The sequence below is a fragment of the Bos indicus genome, chromosome X, assembly GCF_029378745.1.
Source record: "Bos indicus isolate NIAB-ARS_2022 breed Sahiwal x Tharparkar chromosome X, NIAB-ARS_B.indTharparkar_mat_pri_1.0, whole genome shotgun sequence".
Taxonomy (NCBI): domain Eukaryota; kingdom Metazoa; phylum Chordata; class Mammalia; order Artiodactyla; family Bovidae; genus Bos; species Bos indicus.
In genome coordinates, this window is record NC_091789.1 from 62,933,583 (window position 1) to 62,953,319 (window position 19,737).

At 41.0% G+C, this 19,737-nt stretch overlaps 1 long non-coding RNA gene across 1 annotated transcript in view; it reads left to right on the forward strand.

Annotated features, from left to right (window-relative positions):
• Positions 1–16,831, forward strand: part of LOC139181120 (uncharacterized) — a 53,548-nt gene extending 36,717 nt beyond the window's left edge. The window contains exon 2 of the long non-coding RNA XR_011565227.1: positions 16,656–16,831. This is a non-coding gene — a long non-coding RNA (uncharacterized lncRNA). The remainder of the gene's footprint in view (positions 1–16,655) is intronic.
• The last annotated feature ends 2,906 nt before the right edge of the window (positions 16,832–19,737 follow it).

The following is a 19,737-nucleotide window of genomic DNA, read 5'->3' on the forward strand; positions in this document are numbered from 1 at the left end:
GAATCAGTTTTACCTGGTTTTTGAGTTTTATGCCTAACTACATTACAAATTTTACATCCTTGTATTGAAATATTGACATCTATAGCTCAATGGATTTAACATTTCTTCTTGAAGTATTATTTTTAAAAAGTATTTCTATGACTATACAGTTGATCCTTGATTAACACAAGTCTACTTATATGTGGATTTTTTTTTTCAGTAGTAAATACAATAGTACTACACGATCTGCAGTTGAATTCAAGGATGCGGAGGGTCAAGTGTCCTTCATTATTGAGAATTCTGGTACTAGGAAAATGAGAACCAAGTATAGATCTGTTACTATAGATCACATATGTATATGAAATTTGACATTCTATTTATTTTTGAAAAATTTAAATGAAAATTTACTTTAAATTTTTCAGATGTTTTATAGGAAACATCTAGGTTTTTGGTGGACCTCCAAAGTAACATAGATGAACCTAACATATATCTATATGTGACATATGTCATATATTAATACATATTAATATTATATAAAATATATTTATGTATGTGTGTATATATAATGTATATATTTGCATATCATATACCATTGTACTACCTGGGAAGCCCCAATATAATATATATTTATATAATATATATCAATAATTGCTATAAAATATATTAGATAGTAAACTTAAAACTGCTCTAAAATATATTTTTTAAAAAATCAAGAATTTTTGAACTATAAATCATAACTTATGAAGTTGTTTATATATATACATATATGTATATAAGGGAATAAAAAATAACAACTTCATCAGCTATGATTTTTTTACACTTTCTTTTGTTTTATGCTTTTATTTTGAGAATTATTTGTTTTTATTTTATTTGATTAAAGCCATTTGAGAGTTTGATTTCTTGATTTGAAATGCAAGCTCACTTACTAATGTTCATAATCAAGGCCAGTTTTTGCCAGCTAATAATTAGCTTTGAGAACAGTTGTGTAAGCCCCAAATAATTATATTATTTGGTAATCATTCTTTGCTTCAGACATTAAATAGTATTTGATCTTTAGACATAGCATATATTTAATCCAGTCATTAAATAGAGTTGCATTTCTGAAGCATGGGATAAATTTTGTATTCTCACTGACACAATTCTCCAGTTGGTGTGTCAAGGATAATGCTTGGATAAACTATAGGAAGAAAATCTTTCATGATTAATATATAAAGGACAAAATATGGTGCTTTCCCTCAGTGGTTTAAGGCATGTTTCTACATATCCACTTCGTGTGGGAGGCAGAGTGCTTATCCTTGCCCTTCTTGAATTTCTTCTCAAAGAGAGGCCCTGACCTCTTGCCCCAAACTCACTTTTCAGCCCCTCACTCACAGCAGAAGTGTTTCCCAGAGTCACTTGGACAACATTAAACATTCTGGCCTGGCCACTTGTGTCCTCACTGGAGATTTGTTTCAACAAGAGAATTGTTTCTAGGCTAAATGCAAGTATGAGCATTGCCAAAACTATTCACCATTTTGTAAGAAGAATGTATTTCATAAAATTAAGGTATTCATGAACCTATTTTCAGGGAAGGAATGGAGACTCAGATATAGAGAATGGAGGACTTGTGGACACAGTGCAGGAGGGAGAGAGTGGGACGAATGGAGAAAGTAGCATCAACATACATACACTACCATGTGGAAAGCAGATAGCTGGTGAGAAACCTCCAGGATGGGCTCCCTGTGATGACTTAGAGGAGTGGGATGGAGGGAAAGGAGGGAGGCTCAAGAGGGAAGTAACATACGTGTGTATGCGTGCTTCAGCCGTGTCCAACTTTTTGCAATCCTATGGACTGTAGCCCACCAGGCTCCTCTGTCTATGCGGATTCTCCAGGCAAGAATACTAGAGTGGGTTGCCATGCCCTTGTCCAGGGGACATATGTGTAATTATGGCTAATTTGCATTGTTGTACAGCAGAAACCAACACAACATTGTAAAGCAATTTCCCCCCATTTAAAAATACATTTTAAAAAAGACTAAGGGATTTGGGGTTGGATTATCTGGATTCAAATTTTGACTTTGCTATATATTAACTGGGTGGACATGGCAAGTTGGTCAATCTCCATTTGCCTCTGTATCCCCATCTCTACAATGGGGATATTAATAGTATATACCTCATAAATTAAAAAAAAAGATTGTTGATTTTATGGAGGCTGAGAGTATTCTCAGACATATTGAAATCTGGTGTGCTTAGATTTGCTAGTTCTTTCTTTGTAATTCTTTTGTGACTCTCTCTTTCTTTTTAATTTTTTGGCCATATCACAAGGCACAAGAGATCTTGGGTCCCTGACCAGGGATTGAACCCAAGCCCCATGCATTGGCAGTGCAGAGTCTTAACCACCGGACCACCAGGGAAGTTCCACTCTGTAACTCTTTTGAACTGAGCATAAACCTCAAATGGAACGATTTCAATTTATAGGCATATATAACTTTTTTCTTTTTTTGCACTTTTTAGGTTTGAAAGGGACACATTGGGATGGCAGAGCAGTAGTGACTGGAGGCCATAATGCTGCTAAATTACATTCTAAAATCAAGACCGGTAATCCTAGGATTTTTAATGATAAGAATCAATACTTTTAGAGCATTTACCATGGGCCAGGCCCTGTACTGAACGCTTCATGTCCATTTTCTCATTTGTTCCTGAAAAACCGCCTGTGAGGCCTCATTTGACAGATTAGCAAACTGAGGCTCAGAGAGATTGATTTGTTCAAGGTTATCTAGTTGGTCATTTGCAGAGCCTAGATTCATACTCAATTTTGCTTGATGGCAAAGCCATTATTATTAAAGATCAGACTCTTCTGACTCTATCTGCTTTGGGGATTTCATGGAGTCTACTCCAACCTGTCCTCATAATAAACTCTTATTGGGCTTTGAAAGAAGCTGAAGAGTCGGGAAGAAACTTTGTGAGTCAGAAAGCTAGTAAAAGCAGCCAGTGTCCTGTGAACAATGAGGTAGACCAAGCTTAGAGGACAGGGCTTGGGAAACTGGATGGCAGAAGCGCCCACTGGGGAACAACTAAGGGCTTCTTTGAACCCTGCTTTAGGCCCAAGGAAGAAGTCACAACCATGGGCGTTGAAGTTCTGCTTGGCAAGGCCATTGTTTTACCTAACACACTCTTCTGTAATGCTCTTTATGCCAGACACTGGTCTCCATGGCTTAGTACTTTACAAACATGAACTCACTTAAGTCTTATAGCAACTCCATGGAAATTAGTACTATTATTATCCCCATATGATAGATGAGTAAACTGAAGTTCAATTTAGAAATTACATTGAGTAACTTGTCCAAAATCACACAGCTGGTAAGTGCCAGGCTTTGAACCTAGGCAGTCTAGATCTAATGGCTGTGTTATATTGCCTCTCAGTAGAAATATTTGATTTTTATGCCTCTTGTGCTTGACATCCTTTTTCAACAACTCCTGGACAAGTCTACTTTGCTGGTGAATTTCCCTTACCCTACTGGCTTTTCCACCAACCATGACTTTCTGCAGTGTCCTTTTTCATCTTTTACACTACCTCCTTCGGCATTATTCTTGAACAACATGCTCTTGTCACCCGCCAAATAATTGTTTCATAAATGGTCCCATCTCATCTTGGAAGTGAGGATGTAAAGTGTTGCTCCTATTTTGTGAATGACGGAACCAAGGAAAGCAAATTGCCTAATATCTCTTACAATTATCTAGTGGCAAAGTGAACTAGAGAATCCAGGTTCTCTGACTCTTAATCCAGTGATCTTTTCTTTTGTACCATCAAATGGGTTTCACATATCCATTCATTTATTCATCTATTCCTCCACTTATTCATATTATAACAATGAATTAAGTACCTACTGTATGCAAAGGCACTAGATGGGAAGGAAGGTAGATATAAAAATTCTTGCTCTTAACATACAAATGGCTAATAAACACAGGAATAGATGTTCAACATTGCTCATTATTAGAGAAATGCAACTCAAAACTGCAATGAGGTATCACCTCGCACTGGTCAGAATGGCCATCATCAAAAAAATCTACAAACAATAATGCTTGAGAGGGTGTGGAGAAAACAGAACCCTCTTGCACTTGGTAGGAATGTAAATTGATAAAGCCACAGTGGAGAACAGTATGGAGATTCCTTAAAAAACTAGGGATAAAACAACAGTATGACTCAACAATCCCATTACTGTGCATATACCCTGAGGAAACCATAATTGAAAAAGACACATGTACCCCAATGTTCAAAGCAGCACTATTTACAATAGCTAGGACATGGAAGCAACCTAGATGTCCACTGATGGATGAATGATAGAGTTGTGGTAAATACATACAATGGAATATTGCATGCATGGATGCCAAGTAACTTCAGTCATGTCTGACTCTTTGAGACCCTATGGACTGTAGACGTCCAGGCTCCTCTGTCCATGGGATTCTCCAGGCAAGAATACTGGAGTGGGTTGCCATGCACTCCTCCAGGGGATCTTCCCAACCAGGGATCAAACCTGTGGCTCCTGCATTACAGGCAGATTCTTTACTGCTAAGCCAACAGGGAAGCCCACAATGGACTATTACTCAGTCATAAAAAGGAATGCACTTGAGTCAGGCTAAAGAGGTGGATGAACCTAGAGCCTATTATGAAGAGTTAAGTAAGTCAGAAAGAGAAAAACATATCATATATTAACACATATATATGGAATCTAGAAAGATGATACTGATGAACCTATTTGCAGAGCAGTAGAAACACATACATAGGAAACAGACTTGTGGACACAGAGGGGAAAAGAGAGGGAGGGACGAATTGAAAAAGTAACATAGAAACATATACATCACCATATGTAAAATAAATAGCCAGTGGAAATTCGCTGTATGATGCAGGAAGCTCAAACCCAGTGCTCTGTGACTACCTAGGGGGTGGGATGAGGAAGGAGGTGAGAGGGAGGATCTAGAGGGAGTTTACATATGTATACCTATGACAGATTCATCTTGATGTATGGCAGAAACTAACACAATATTGTAAAGCAATTATCCTTCAATCAAAAATTAAAAAAAAATCCTTGCTCTTAAGGACCTGACAACACAACTGAGATAAAATCTCACCATTGAAAGTTGAATGACAACACACAGGTACATATGCTAAGTGCCAAATGGGTGATCTACTTAGGTCATATGGGAATTTTGAGGCTGGGAATGTAGCAACAAAGACAGCTTTATCAAGAAGATGGGTCTCGGGAATTCCCTGGTAGTCCAATGGTTAGGACTCCACACTTTCACTGCCGTGTCTCACAGGTTCGATCCTTGGCCATGGAAATAAGATCCCACAATAAAACCATGCAAAAGTGGGTCTTGAACTTGGCATAGAAGTGCACTTAAAGAAAAGGATGGAACAGAACTTCCCAGGATGAGGGAGTTGTGTGCACTAAGGCAGCGCTTCCTAACTTTTATTGTAGCACACATAGTATTTGTAAGAAAAGCATAGTATTTGTAAAGTGGATGGAGGAAGCAGTTTCAGCCCAGAGGCAAGTGACCAAAAGTTTCAACTATACTGCACCTGAGACACCTGTAACACTCTTGGGAAGGTCTACACTAAGTTATCGGGACAAGCTATGGTCATGGTGGGTGTAAAGAGTGCTGACAAGGCCACAGAGATAAAATGGAGGGACTTCACAGAATAACCATGGCAGATACCATTGGAAAGAAAGTTGTGGCCAAGTGATGAAAGGTTTTTGAATTTTATTCTGTGGACCTACTAAAGGTGAAAAATGTTTTTAAAAGATCCCGCTGATATCAGTATGGAAGACAGAGTAGAGGAATGGAAGGTAGTTAGAAGACTATTACTGTTGTTCATATGGAGGATGATGGTGGTAACAGAGACTGAGAAAAGGGGCAGAATTGAGTTATATTTAGGAGCTAAAAGTGACAAGGCTTGATAATGGATTGCATATGGAAAGTAGGAGAAATGGAGAAGATAAGGATAATTTTCAGGTTTCAAACTTGAACAAATAAGTATGAATGGTGATGTTATTCTTTATGATGGCAACCCCAGGAGAAATGGAGGGATTTTTTGGAGGGGAGGGACAGATGAGATGACGAGTTTCAACTTGGCATTTAGAGTCAAGGAAGCCAATTAAGTGGCCATTGTAAAAGGTCAAGTGAGACAGAACGAGATCCTGGGTTAGGACAGTAGCAGCGGAAATGGAAAGTAAATGTTGGATTGAGAAACATAAAGGAAGAATCGATAGGATTTTGACATGCACTAAATCTAGAATTGATAGGTAGAGGAAGACTTTAAGCCTTGGATCTCTTCTCTCTCCTTGGTGATGCTTCTATTTCTCATGGCTCAAAATACCGTCTATAAGCAGATGACTCCTAAATGTACTATCTCCAGCCTGAACCCTCCATATTTCATAACCAATTGCCTGCTTGACATGTCACCTTGGATGCCTAGTAGGCATCTTAAACTTAACACATCCAAAACTGAGCTCTTAATTCCCCCTGCCTCCACCCCTACCCTGGACACTCCCACCTAAACTTGCTCCACTTATCAAATCTGCTCCTCACTGTCTTCCCCATCTCATGGGTAAATGGTAACTTCATTCTTCCAGTCACTTGGGCTGAAGACCTTAGGATCATTCTTGATTCTTTACTTTCTTTCACATCGCACATTTATTCTACCATCAAATCTTGTCGGTCCATCTCTGAAATATGCCTAGAATTCGACTACTTTCATCACCTGGTTTAAGTCACAATGATCCATATTCAGAATTATATCTCCCAACCCTTCTCCTTGCTCCTGGCCTTGCTGCCCTCATCCAAGTCTATTATTCCCATCTTAATTTGAGGGCTAGACTAATCTTATTAATATGAAAGTCAGACTAGGTCACTCCTCTACTCAAAACCCCAGTGACATCCTGTCTCACACATAATAATAGTAAAACTCCTTACAATGGCACACTATGCTGTATACAACCCAAATATCAATATAACTCACTCACTCACCTCCTTCAAGTGGTGGATCAGACATCCCATACTTGGTGAGATCTTCTCTGACAGCCCTGGTTAAAGTTGTAATTTCCCCCTCCACATTCTCCATCTGCCTTTCTGGCTTTCTTTTTCTTTATACTGAGAACACTACTTGACATTATATGTTTCAGTTCAGTTCAGTCGCTCAGTTGTGTCCGACTCTTTGCAACCCCATGAACGGCATCATGCCAGGCCTCCCTGTCCATCACCAACTCCCGGAGTCCACCCAAACCCATGTCCATTGAGTCGGTGATGCCGTCCAACCATCTCATCCTCTATTGTCCCTTTTCCTCCTGCCCTCAATCTTTCCCAGCATCAGGGTCTTTTCAGATGAGTCAGCTCTTCGCATCAGGTAGCCCAAGTATTGGAGTTTCAGCTTCAACATCAGTCCTTCCAATGAACACCCAGGACTGATATCCTTAGGATGGACTGGCTGGATCTCCTTGCAGTCCAAGGGACTCTCAAGAGTCTTCTCCAACACCATAGTTCACAAAGCATCAATTCTTCTGCACTCAGCTTTCTTTATAGTCCAACTCTTATATCCATACATGACCACTGGAAAAACCAGAGTCTTGACTAGACGGACCTTTGTTGGCAAAGTAATGTCTCTGCTTTTTAATATGCTGTCTAGGTTGGTCATAACTTTCCTTCCAAGGAGTAAGCGTCTTTTAATTTCATGGCTGCAGTCACCATCTGCAGTGATTTTGGAGCCCCAGAAAATAAAGTCTGACACTGTTCCCACTGTTTCCCCATCTATTTGCCATGAAGTGATGGGACCAGATGCCATGACCTTAGTTTTCTGAATGTTGAGCTTTAAGCTAATTTTTTCACTCTCCTCTTTCACTTTCATCAAGAGGCTCTTTCCTTCTTCTTTGCTTTCTGCCATGAGGGTGGTGTCATCTGCATACCTACGGTTACTGATATTTCTCCCAGCAATCTTGATTCCAGCTTGTGCTTCCTCCAGCCCAGCGTTTCTCATGATGTACTCTGCGTATAAGTTAAATAAGCAGGGTGACAATATACAGCCTTGACGTACTCCTTTTCCTATTTGGAACCAGTCTGTTGTCCCATGTCCAGTTCTAACTGTTGCTTCCTGACCTGCATACAGGTTTCTCAAGAGGCAGGTCAGGTGGTCTGGTATGCCCATCTCTTTCAGAATTTTCCACAGTTTATTGTGATCCACACAGTCAAAGGCTTTGGCATAGTCAATAAAGCAGAAATAGATGCTTTTCTGGAACTCTCTTGCCTTTTCTATGCTCCAGCAGATGTTGGCAATTTGATCTCTGATTCTTCTGCCCTTTCTAAAACCATCTTGAACATTTGGAAGTTCACGGTTCACATATCGCTGAAGCCTGGCTAGGAGAATTTTGAGCATTACTCTACTAGCGTGTGAGATGAGTTCAATTGTGTGGTAGTTTGAGCATTCTTTGGCATTACCTTTCTTTGGGATTGGAATGAAAACTGACCTTTTCCAGTCCTGTGGCCACTGCTGAGTTTTCCAAATTTGCTGGCATATTGGGTGCAACACTTTCACAGCATTGTCTTTCAGGATTTGGAATAGCTCAACTGGAATTCCATCCCCTCCACTAGCTTTGTTCATAGTGATGCTTCCTAAGGCCCACTTGACTTCACATTCCAGGATGTCTGGCTCTAGGTCAGTGATCACACCATCGTGATTATCTGGGTCGTGAAGATCTTTTTTGTACAGTTCTTCTGTGTATTCTTGCCACCTCTTCTTAATATCTTCTGCTTCTGTTAGGTCCCTACCATTTCTTTCCTATATTGAGCCCATCTTTGCATAAAATGTTACCCTTGGTATCTCTAATTTTCTTGAAGAGATCTCTAGTCTTTCCCATTCTATTGTTTTCCTCTACTTCTTTGCATTGATTGCTGAGGAAAGCTTTCTCCTCTGTCCTTGCTATTCTTTGGAACTCTGCATTCAGATGCTTATATCTTTCCTTTTCTCCTTTGCTTTCTTCCCTTCTTTTCACAGCTATTTGTAAGGCCTCCTCAGACAGCCATTTTTCTTTTTTGCATTTCTTTTGCTTGGAAATGGTCTTGATCCCTGTCTCCTGTACAATGTCACGAACCTTCATCCACAGTTCATCAGGCACTCTGTCTATCAGATCTATTCCCTTAAATCTATTCCTCACTTCCACTGTATAGTCATAAGGGATTTGATTTAGGTCATACAAGCCAGGCTTCAGCAATACGTGAACCGTGAACTTCCAGATGTTTATGCTGGTTTTAGAAAAGGCAGAGGAACCAGAGATCAAATTGCCAACATCCGCTGGATCATCAGAAAAGCAAGACAGTTCCAGAAAAACATCTATTTCTGCTTTATTGACTATGCCAAAGCCTTTGACTGTGTGGATCACAATAAACTGTGGAAAATTCTGAAAGAGATGGGCATACCAGACCACCTGACCTGCCTCTTGAGAAACCTGTATGCAGGTCAGGAAGCAACAGTTAGAACTGGACATGGGACAACAGACTGGTTCCAAATAGGAAAAGGAGTACGTCAAGGCTGTATATTGTCACCCTGCTTATTTAACTTATACGCAGAGTACATCATGAGAAACGCTGGGCTGGAGGAAGCACAAGCTGGAATCAAGATTGCTGGGAGAAATATCAGTAACCGTAGGTATGCAGATGACACCACCCTCATGGCAGAAAGCAAAGAAGAAGGAAAGAGCCTCTCGATGAAAGTGAAAGAGGAGAGTGAAAAAGTTGGCTTAAAGCTCAACATTCAGAAAACCAAGATCATGGCGTCTGGTCCCATCACTTCATGGGAAATAGATGGGGAAACAGTGGGCACGGTGGCTGACTTTATTTTCTGGGGCTCCAAAATCACTGCAGATGGTGACTGCAGCCATGAAATTAAAAGACGCTTACTCCTTGGAAGGAAAGTTATGACCAACCTAGACAGCATATTAAAAAGCAGAGACATTACTTTGCCAACAAAGGTCTGTCTAGTCAAGGCTATGGCTTTTCCAGTGGTCATGTATGGATGTGAGAGTTGGACTGTGAAGAAAGCTGAGTGCCGAAGAATTGATGCTTTTGAAGTGTGGTGTTGGAGAAGACTCTTGAGAGTCCCTTGGACTGCAGGGAGATCCAACCAGTCTATTCTAAAAGAGATCAGCTCTGGGTATTGTTTGGAAAGAATGATGCTAAAGCTGAAACTCCAGTACTTTGGCAACCTCATGCAAAGAGCTGACTCATTGGAAAAGACTCTGATGCTGGGAGGGATTGGGGACAGGAGGAAAAGGGGACGACAGAGGATGAGATGGCTGGATGGCATTACCGACTCAATGGATATGAGTCTGGGTGAACTCTGGGAGTTGGTGATGGACAGGGAAGCCTGGCATGCTGCAATTCATGGGGTCGCAAAGAGACATGACTGAGCGACTGAACTGAACTGAACTCAACTGAATGGTCTAGTGGTTTTCTCCACTTTCTTCAATTTCAGTCTGAATTGACAATAAGGAGTTCATGATCTGAGCCACAGTCAGCTCCTGGTCTTGTTTTAAAAAATTGTCCCTCTCCTGCTAGAATAAGGGCCAGCAAACTTTTTCTCTAAAGGAATAGATAGTAAATATTTTAGGCTTTGTGGGCCAGTGAGTTTCCAACACAAATACCCAACTCTGTTGTTACACAGAAATAGTCATAGATGATACATCAAGAGATGTATGGCTGTGTCTCAGTAATGCTATTTACCAAAACAAGTGATGGGCCAGAATTTGTCCATGAGCCATACTGTTGACTCCTACTAGAATGTAAGTTCCAGGAAGGCAAGGATTTTTGTTTACTTTTATATTCCCGACACCCAGAACAGTGCCTGGCATGTTATAGGCACCCAATATATTTTTGTTGAAGGAAAGTATCAGTGGGGGATAGGAGACTGGGAGGTTGGGATAGATATCATAGACCCATTGATGGTGCAGAATGTTTAGCAACAACTGATTCTGGCTAAGTTTCCAGCATACCAATTCTCCTTCCTCCCTTCCCCTGTCATCCCTACACTACTACTTAAAGAATGTCATATGATGTGAAAGTTACATCCATTGCCTGTGCAGCGCCCCTGATGTGTGAAATTTCATCTGACTTCCTTTAATGTTATCATTTGTCTATGTGATCCTCCTGACTCAGACACTCTAATAACAATAATAACTCAAGTGCTCTGTACTAAAACCAGAACGCCAGAATCAGTATTTTTAATTAATTTAAGACAACTGCTAGGAATAGCTTCTGTTGACAATGCTACACTTTTCAACACTTTATCATGTTTTGGAGTACTCTCTGAAGCTGAGCAACTGTTACTGTTATGATATGAAATGTTATTTTCCATCCATGCATTCGGCTTGACTGGTTTGTTCTGATAAACTTCAGTTTTCAAGTACTCCCAACAGTAGGAATCACATGATAAGAGACATGGTAAATGAAGTATTCACCCGTCCTTACTGACTCTTCTCCCATCCTTCCCTGAATTTCTTATAGGCACTAAAGATTTCCTGGAGTTATATGTCTTCCTGTTGAAAATGTACGTTCACTTATTTATTATTTCATATAGTCCTTCAGTCATTGCAAACATTTACTGAGCATTCAGTTATGTATATGGTACTGTCCTAAGGGCTTTATTCATATTAACTCATTTAATCCTTATGAAACATCTAGGAGCTAAGTACCACTATTACCATTGTTTTATAGATGAGGGAATTGAGGTCCCAAGAGCTGCAGTAATTTTCTCAAGGCCCCACAGCTAGCAAAAAGGGGAGCTAGGATTTAAATCCAGGTCTGCCTGACTCCAGGGTCAAGATTTACTGTCTTTCCTCATCTTTTTTTGTTGTTGTTCAGTGGCTAAGTCCTGTCCAACTCATTGTGACCCCATGGACTGCAGCATGCCAGACTTACCTGTCCTTCACTCTTTCCCAGTGTTTGCTCAAACTCATGTCCATTGAGTCGGTGACACTATCCAACCATTTCATCCTCTCTTGCCCCTTTTCCTCCTAATGAAAAAGCATCAGGGTCTTTTCCAGTGAGTAGGCCCTTCACATCAGGTGGCCAAAGTATTGGAGCTTCAGCTTCAGAATCAGTCCTGACCCCATGGACTGTAGCCCATAGGCTCCTCTGTCCATGGGATTTTCCAGGCAAGAATATTGGAGTAGTTTGCCATTTCTTACTCCAAGGGATCTTCCCAACTCAGGATTCGAACCCATATCTCTTATATCTCCTGCATTGGCAAGTGAATTATTTACCAGTGTGCCACCTAGGAAGCCTATTTACCATATGCCATAAAGTATACAAAACAGAATCTATAAGGATGAATAGGGCACAATCTCCTTTGTCTCCCAGACCTAATACTGGCTGGGGCTGTGTGGGTGGGAATGTAGGATATCAGGAACAGAGATGAAAGAATTTTCTGTTTATAAACAGGTTGGTGAGAACGTAGACATAGCTCTATGAATTCACAGGTCTCTGAAAATGGAGACAGAGGGATACAGATTAAAAGGGAAGAGGGCCCCCAACTCTAGAGCTCAGGACAACTAATAAGAAAAATACCACGCTGGAGGAGTTAAACTGATAGGAAAGTTGCCCACTGCAGAAATGGGATTGGTTGCTCACAAAAAAAAAAAAAAAAAAAAAACAACCATGTACTGATTAGATAAGTGACCTCCCTATATGTCATTAAGAGGCAATGCTCTAAAGTGTAAACAGTGGAAAAACCCTACTGTAGCCTTTCGAATGCTATGGCTGGAAGGCCCATCAAAGCTAAGAAGGGATTTATGATATGATATGGCTAAGTAAGCTATTTAACCATTATCAAAACAAATAAAAATAATTAGAAAGAAGTTGTTTCTCTCATGCTTGACCTGGTGATGTATTTACTGTCTTTCTGATAGGGAATGGATGGTTGCATCAGGCTGTATAAACTATATGACTCCATCTTTTCAAAACATCCCACACTCTACTGACTTCTTCACTCACCAGTAACAACAGCCACCTTGTACTAAATAATAAGCACCTACTCTAAACCGAGCACTTTATATAAATGAACTGACTTCTCCCACAGTAACCCTATGACCTCATAGGTTTCTCTAGTTAGCCCTGTTTTCAGATGAGGGAACTGAGGCTCACAGAGGTAATGTGGCTTACACAAGTCCATAAAACTAAATGAGCAATACTAATTTCCCATGGCTACTGTACAAATTACCACGAATTTAGTGGCTTGAAACAACAGAAATGCATTCTCTCACAGTTCTGGAGGCCAAAAATCTGAGATCAAGGCATTGGCAGGGCCATGCTTCCTCCAAAGTCTCTAGGGGAGATTGCATTCCTTGTTTCTTCTTAGTTTCTGGTGGCTGCAGACTTAGCTTGACTTACTAGCTGCATTATTCCCACCTCTGCCTCTATCTTCACGTGACCTTCTCCCCTATGTCTCTTTCTATTTTAAGGACTTTCATCATTGGATTTAGAGCCCACCCTAATCCAGCTGACCTCATATAGAGATCCTTACCTTAATTACATCTGCAAAGACCCTTATCCCAAATCAGATCACCTATTCTGAGGTTCCAATTGGACATATCTTTTTGTAGAACAGCATTCAACTCACTACAGGTAGCCTAGCTGGGATTCTAACCTAGATCTGGATGACTCTAAAATCTTGGCTCTTTTCACTAAACCAGGCTGCCTCCACCAAAAGGCATTTGCTTTGCCTTTTATTTGGTTTCCTAAGTAGATTTCCTACTGGGAAGAGGACGCACTTGTTGACATAGGTTTGCTTTGTAATTAATTATCAAGATGAATTAATAAATTGACATTTTGGTTTCCAAAACATTTCTTTGTAACTTTAGATTGTGTGAAATGTGTCCCCCAGAGCTTAATCATTCCCTGGTTAAAACTGAAAAAATTGAGTTTTAGAACCTGTGAAACTGAGGATTGTATCTTGGCAAGATCCCTTCAGGATAGAAGCATCTCACAGCCTACAATCCATGTCCATTTGTTTACCATGTAAGAGACCACACTAATGAAATGCCATAAATTTATGAGTATACAGAAGAATTTCTAATTACTTAAAAGCTTCTAGGAGGAATTTGGATTCTACCTCAATGTGATGTCCCAGAAAGGTTCCTCATAAGAACCTTCTATGTTTGCTCCCGAGCCTTGGCCCCCATCATCCAAACATAGGGAAGGAGATGCCTTTAAGAGTTCTTTATCATATTAAGATGAGATTCAGTAGAAAAAATAGGGATCCAGAAACAGTAGAAACTCAGTTTCGAACCCCCAACCTGCTTCCTAAATTAGTATTTCTCAAAGTATGTTCCAGGGAGTATTAGTCCCTGGGGATGGACGTTGATAGTATTACATAAGAAACAGCCCCATGAACAATCAAGTTGTGAACCACTGGTTTATCAAATATGGATTCCCAAGTACAGACATATTCAGAGTCCTTGCTAAGTTAATAGGCAATGTGAGTCTCAAAGAGAGGGATGGGGGACACAGGGTTTTCAAAGTTTTTTGACTTCACTCACAGGGATGATGGTGAGGGCTATGATGACAGTAGAAACATAGAAACAGTTTTTTGATCTCTGCAGAACAACTGCCCCCAGCCCTGCTAACACCTTGATTAGGAAGAGAATAACCTTTGCAATGTGTTTATCAGGTTGTGATCAGTCGGTGGACCACCCATAGCGATGGACCACTGAGTGTAACCAAGGGAGCTTGTTAAGAGTGCAAACTTCCTGGCCCTGGTGGCTCAGCTAGTAAAGAATCTGCCTGCAATGCAGGAGACCTGGGTTCAATGACTGGGTTGGGAAGATCCCCTGGAGAAGGGAATGGCTCAGTTCAGTTCAGTTCAGTCGCTCAGTCGTGTCTGACTCCTTGTGACCCCATGGACTGCAGCATGCCAGGCTTCCCTGTCCCTCACCAACTCCCAGAGCTTGCTCAAACTCACGTCCATCGAGTCGGTGATGCCATCCAACCATCTCATCCTCTGTCATCCCCTTCTCCTCCTCTTTCCTAGCATCAAGGTCTTTTCTAATGAGTCAGTTCTTCGCATCAGGTGGCCAAAGTATTGCAGTTTCAGCTTCAGCATCAGTCCTTCCAATGAATATTCAGGACTTATTTCCTTTAGGATAGACTGGTTGGATCTCCTTGCAGTCCAAGGGAGTCTCAAGAGTCTTCTCCAACACCACAGTTCAAAAGCATCAGTTCTTCGGCACTCAGCTTTCTTTATGGTCCAACTCTCACATCCATACATGACTACTGGGAAAACCATAGCTTTGACTAGATGGACCTTTGTTGGCAAAGGAATGTCTCTGTTTTTTAACATGTTGTCTAGGTTGGTCATAGCTTTTCTTCCAAGGAGCAAGCATCTTTTAATTTCATGGCTGCAGTCACTGTCTGCAGTGATTTTGAAGCCCAAGAAAATAAAGTCTATCACTGTTTCCATTGTTTCTCCATCTATTTGCCATGACGTGATGGGACCAGATGCCATGCTCTGAGTTTTTTGAATGTTGAGTTTTAAGCCATTTTTTTCACTCTCCTCTTTCACTTTCATTGAGAGGCTCTTTAATTCTTCTTCACTTTCTGCTATAAGGGTGGTGTCATCTGTGTATCTGAAATTATTGGTATTTCTCTCAGAAATCTTGATTCCAGCTTGTGCCTTATCTAGTCCAGCATTTCACATCATGTACTCTGCATATCACTGGAAAAGACCCTGATGCTGGGAAAGATTGAAGGTGGGAGGAGAAGGAGAGTACAGAGGATGAGATGGTTGGATGGCATCACCGATGCAATGGACATGAGTTTGAGTAGGTTCTGGGAGTTGGTAATGGATAGGGAAGCCTGGCATGTTGCAGTCCATGGGGTCACAAAGAGTCAGATATGACTGAGTGACTGAACTGAATGGAACTGAACTGACTCTGCATATAAGTTAAATAAACAGTAAGTGGAGAGTTTTGACAAAATGTGGTCCACTGGAGAAGGGAATGGCAAACCACTTCAATATTCTTGCCTTGAGAACCCCATAAACAGTTTGAAAAGGGAATGGCTACCCACTCCAGTATTCTTGCCTGGAGAATTCCAAGGACAGAGGAGCCTGGGGTCGCAGAGTCGGACAGACTGAGTGACTAACACACACACGCGCACTCACACACACACCCACCGGGCTTACTGAGTTAGTATTTCTGAAGATAGAGTACAGGAACCTACCTTTTAAAACAGGTAACTGGAATAATTCTGAGATACACTTAGGTTTAAGGACCATGGCATTCTGGTGAAATCGGGCTTCCACAGCAGTGAAACACAGATTCAACTCTAAATGTTCATTTACAATTCCAGCCAATAACCAATTACAATATTGCATTCTTACAGCATGATCTGTAGACTTTAATTTGTGTGACAATATCATTTTATATGGCTTGATTTAAATCAAAACAGTTATGGCAAAATTTATTAATCCTGCTCTCCTGAGACAATTTATGTAATAAATTTTGAGGAGAATACAATAACCTCTACTATCTTAACTTGATCTCTAAATGTCCCTTTCAGCTCAACATTCAATTCTATGAAGTTCCTAGGGCTTCAAATCTGTTTGTCACAAACACATCACTCATTACTGACTAAACTTATTTCTCTTCTTCCAGGCAACAAGTTTCTGATGAACACTGGTTACTGGTGATTTTCCTGAATTTTTTTTTTTTTTTAATAACAGCTACCTTCTCACCATGTTATTGTGAAGAGTGAGTGAGAAAATATATGTGAAACGCCAAGCAGAGTGCCTGACTCAAGAAAGTGGTTAATAAATGTTCATATCACCTTCTGTGCACTGACACAATAATATCTCTTAAATTATTGACGAGATAACATGGGAGAGCTGCAGATGAATGAAAATGAGGGAATCAGCTGTACTGACAATATCAGGGTTTTGAGGGGCTGTCAGGGAACTGGCTAGAACCCCAGTCTCCAAGGGCAAGATCAGCTGCAGACAGTGAGATGGCTTGGGGAGGGTGTGAGTTCCTGCAACACACACCACCTTGGAGAAAGGCTGCAGTGAGTGAGGTTTTGGCCTAAAACTCAGGTTCTAATCTGCAACATGATTCCTAACTTAGTGTTTCTCAAAGTTGTTCCACAGAATATTAGTCCTTGGGGATGGACTAATTCATATTCATCTTATGAATAAGATGTTACACAAGAAAGAGCCCTAGGAACAGGCAAAGTTGTGAACTGCTGGATTAGTCAAATTTGATTTCCCAACTACAGGAATATTCAGAATCCTTGATATGTTAACAGGCAATGTGGATTCCTATGAGAAGGTTGGGGAACACAGGGTTTTCAAGGTTTTGTGACTTCACTTACAGGGGTGATGATGTGGTTTTGAGAAACAATCGTGAGAACACTGCTGAAGGCCACTGGTGCCCTCCTACTTGGTAACAGGAATGGCTGCTTTTTAGCCCTTTCATGACAAAAGTTAACAAGAGAACACTTATGTGCTGAACTGTTCTCAGTCCCCTGGTGTCATCATTGTCTTCTTTGTACAGCTTAGATCCTATGTGCACCATTATATTCACTGTTTGGCACACACCCTATATCTCCCTTGCCTCTCTCCACCCCCATCTTAGTTGAGCAACAGACACCTAATCCTGGTTAAATCCAACTCTCTATCTATTCCAAACCTGCCCCAGCAGCTGAACAAGATTAGAAAATTCTTAAAACCATGCTAACTAGTCTCACTTTCAATTCATGACCATTAACCTCAAGTGGGCCCTTCATGCTACCCTCCAATTTTCCTACATTTTCTTCATTCAACCGTTCTTGAACTCTCTCTGATGGCTGTTTTGCGTCTGTATGTGCGTGCTCACTCAGTTGTGTCCAACTCTTTGTGACCTCATAGATTGTAGCCTTCCAGGCTCCTCTGTCCATAGGATTCTCCAGGCAAGAACACTGGAGTGGGTTGCCATTTCCTTCTCTAGGGGATCTTACTGCCCCAGGGATTGAATCCTCATCTCTTGCATTTCCTGCATTGGCAGATAGATTCTTTACCACTGAGCCACTGGGGAAGCCCAGTGGCTGTTTTACACCTTCCCTATCCTCCTCCCAAACCCCTTCCCCTATCCTCATTCTCAGCTGCTGACTCTGCTTCTCATTTCACTGAGAAAATAAAAAATGTCAGAAGAGAACAAGTGCAGACTCTTACCATGGTATCTGCAAACCTACTTGTATCTCTATCCACATACCCTGCTTCCTGCTTGTCAACCTTGCCTTCCTGCTTGTCACTAGGAATGAACTGTCTGTAATTCCACCAATGGCTGACTCCTTCACTTGTGTGCTAGATCTTTCCCCTTTTGAACTTACCAAGGTCATGACTCTAGTCATTTTTCTCTCCCTCTATGACATCAGCAATTCTTCTCTCACCAAACCAACATCTCCAATGTTAAGAAACAAAACAAAACTTTTCTTTGCCTCCGCTACAGCCCCATTTTTTTTTCTCTCTCCTTAAAGCAAAACATATTTTCTCCTACTAGTCTCTCTTGAACCCTCTCCAATCAGGCTTTTGCCCCCAGCACTCCACCAGAATGATTCATGTCAAGGTCAATAGTATCTCCTCAGTGTTAAATACAATGATCCTTTTTCTGTTCTCATTTTATTTGACTCAACAGCAGCATTTGACACAGTTGATCACTCCCTTCTTGAAACAATTTGTTCACTTGGCTTCTGAGACACCACTCTGTATTGGTTCTCCTCCTTCTTTGCTAGCTACTCTTTCTCAGTATCCTTTGCTGGGTTCTCCTCATCTTTCTAACCATTAGGCTGTCTAATTGGCCACTCAACTCAAAATTCTCCAAAACCAAAATGACTATTTTCCTCAGACCTGTTTATCCCACAGTCTTCTTTACCATGTTTCTAGAATTTCAGGCCAAACTTAGAGCCTTCCTCGACACCTCCCATTTTCTCACACCTCACAGTATCAATCAGTGATACTGTGGGTTGAGTCTTTCAAAACATATTTAGAACTTGATCACTTCTTGCTATTTCTGCTGCTATTGCCTTAGTCCCAGCCAGCATCACTTCTTATCTGGACCATCACAAAATTCTGTGTGTGTGTGTGTGTGTGTGTGTGTGTGTGTGTGTGTGTGTGTTTGAGTTGGTCAGTCGTATCTGACTCTTTGTGACCTCGTGACCCTTTGTGACAGTAGCCCGCCATGCTCCTCTGTTCATGGGATTTTCTAGGCAAGAATAGGAGTGGGTTGCCATTTCCTTTTTCTTCTCCAGGGGATCTTCCCGACCCAGGGATTGAACCTGGGTCTCCTGCACTGCAGGCAAATTCTTTACTGTTTGAGCCACTGTGGAAGCCCCAAATCCATTAAATGTGTAAATCAGATCAGGTCATGCATCTGCTTGAAGCCTGCCCATGACTTTTTATATTGTTCGAGGTAAAAGCAAACTCTTTAGAATCACTTAGAAGATTCTGCAGGAACTGGCTTCTTCCCTGTTACCTCTCTGAACTCAACCCTACCATTCTCTCCCTTGATTACTCAGCTTCAGCCATATGGCCTGCTTGCTATTTCTCAGACATGCCAAGATAACTCCCAGAGGGCCTTTGCTGTTCCCTCTAACTGGAATGTTCTTTTCCCACAGAGGCTTACTCACTTGCTTCCCTCAGGCCTCTGTGCAAATGATACTACCAGTGACATTTCCTCGACTATCTCATTTAAAAATTGCCATTTT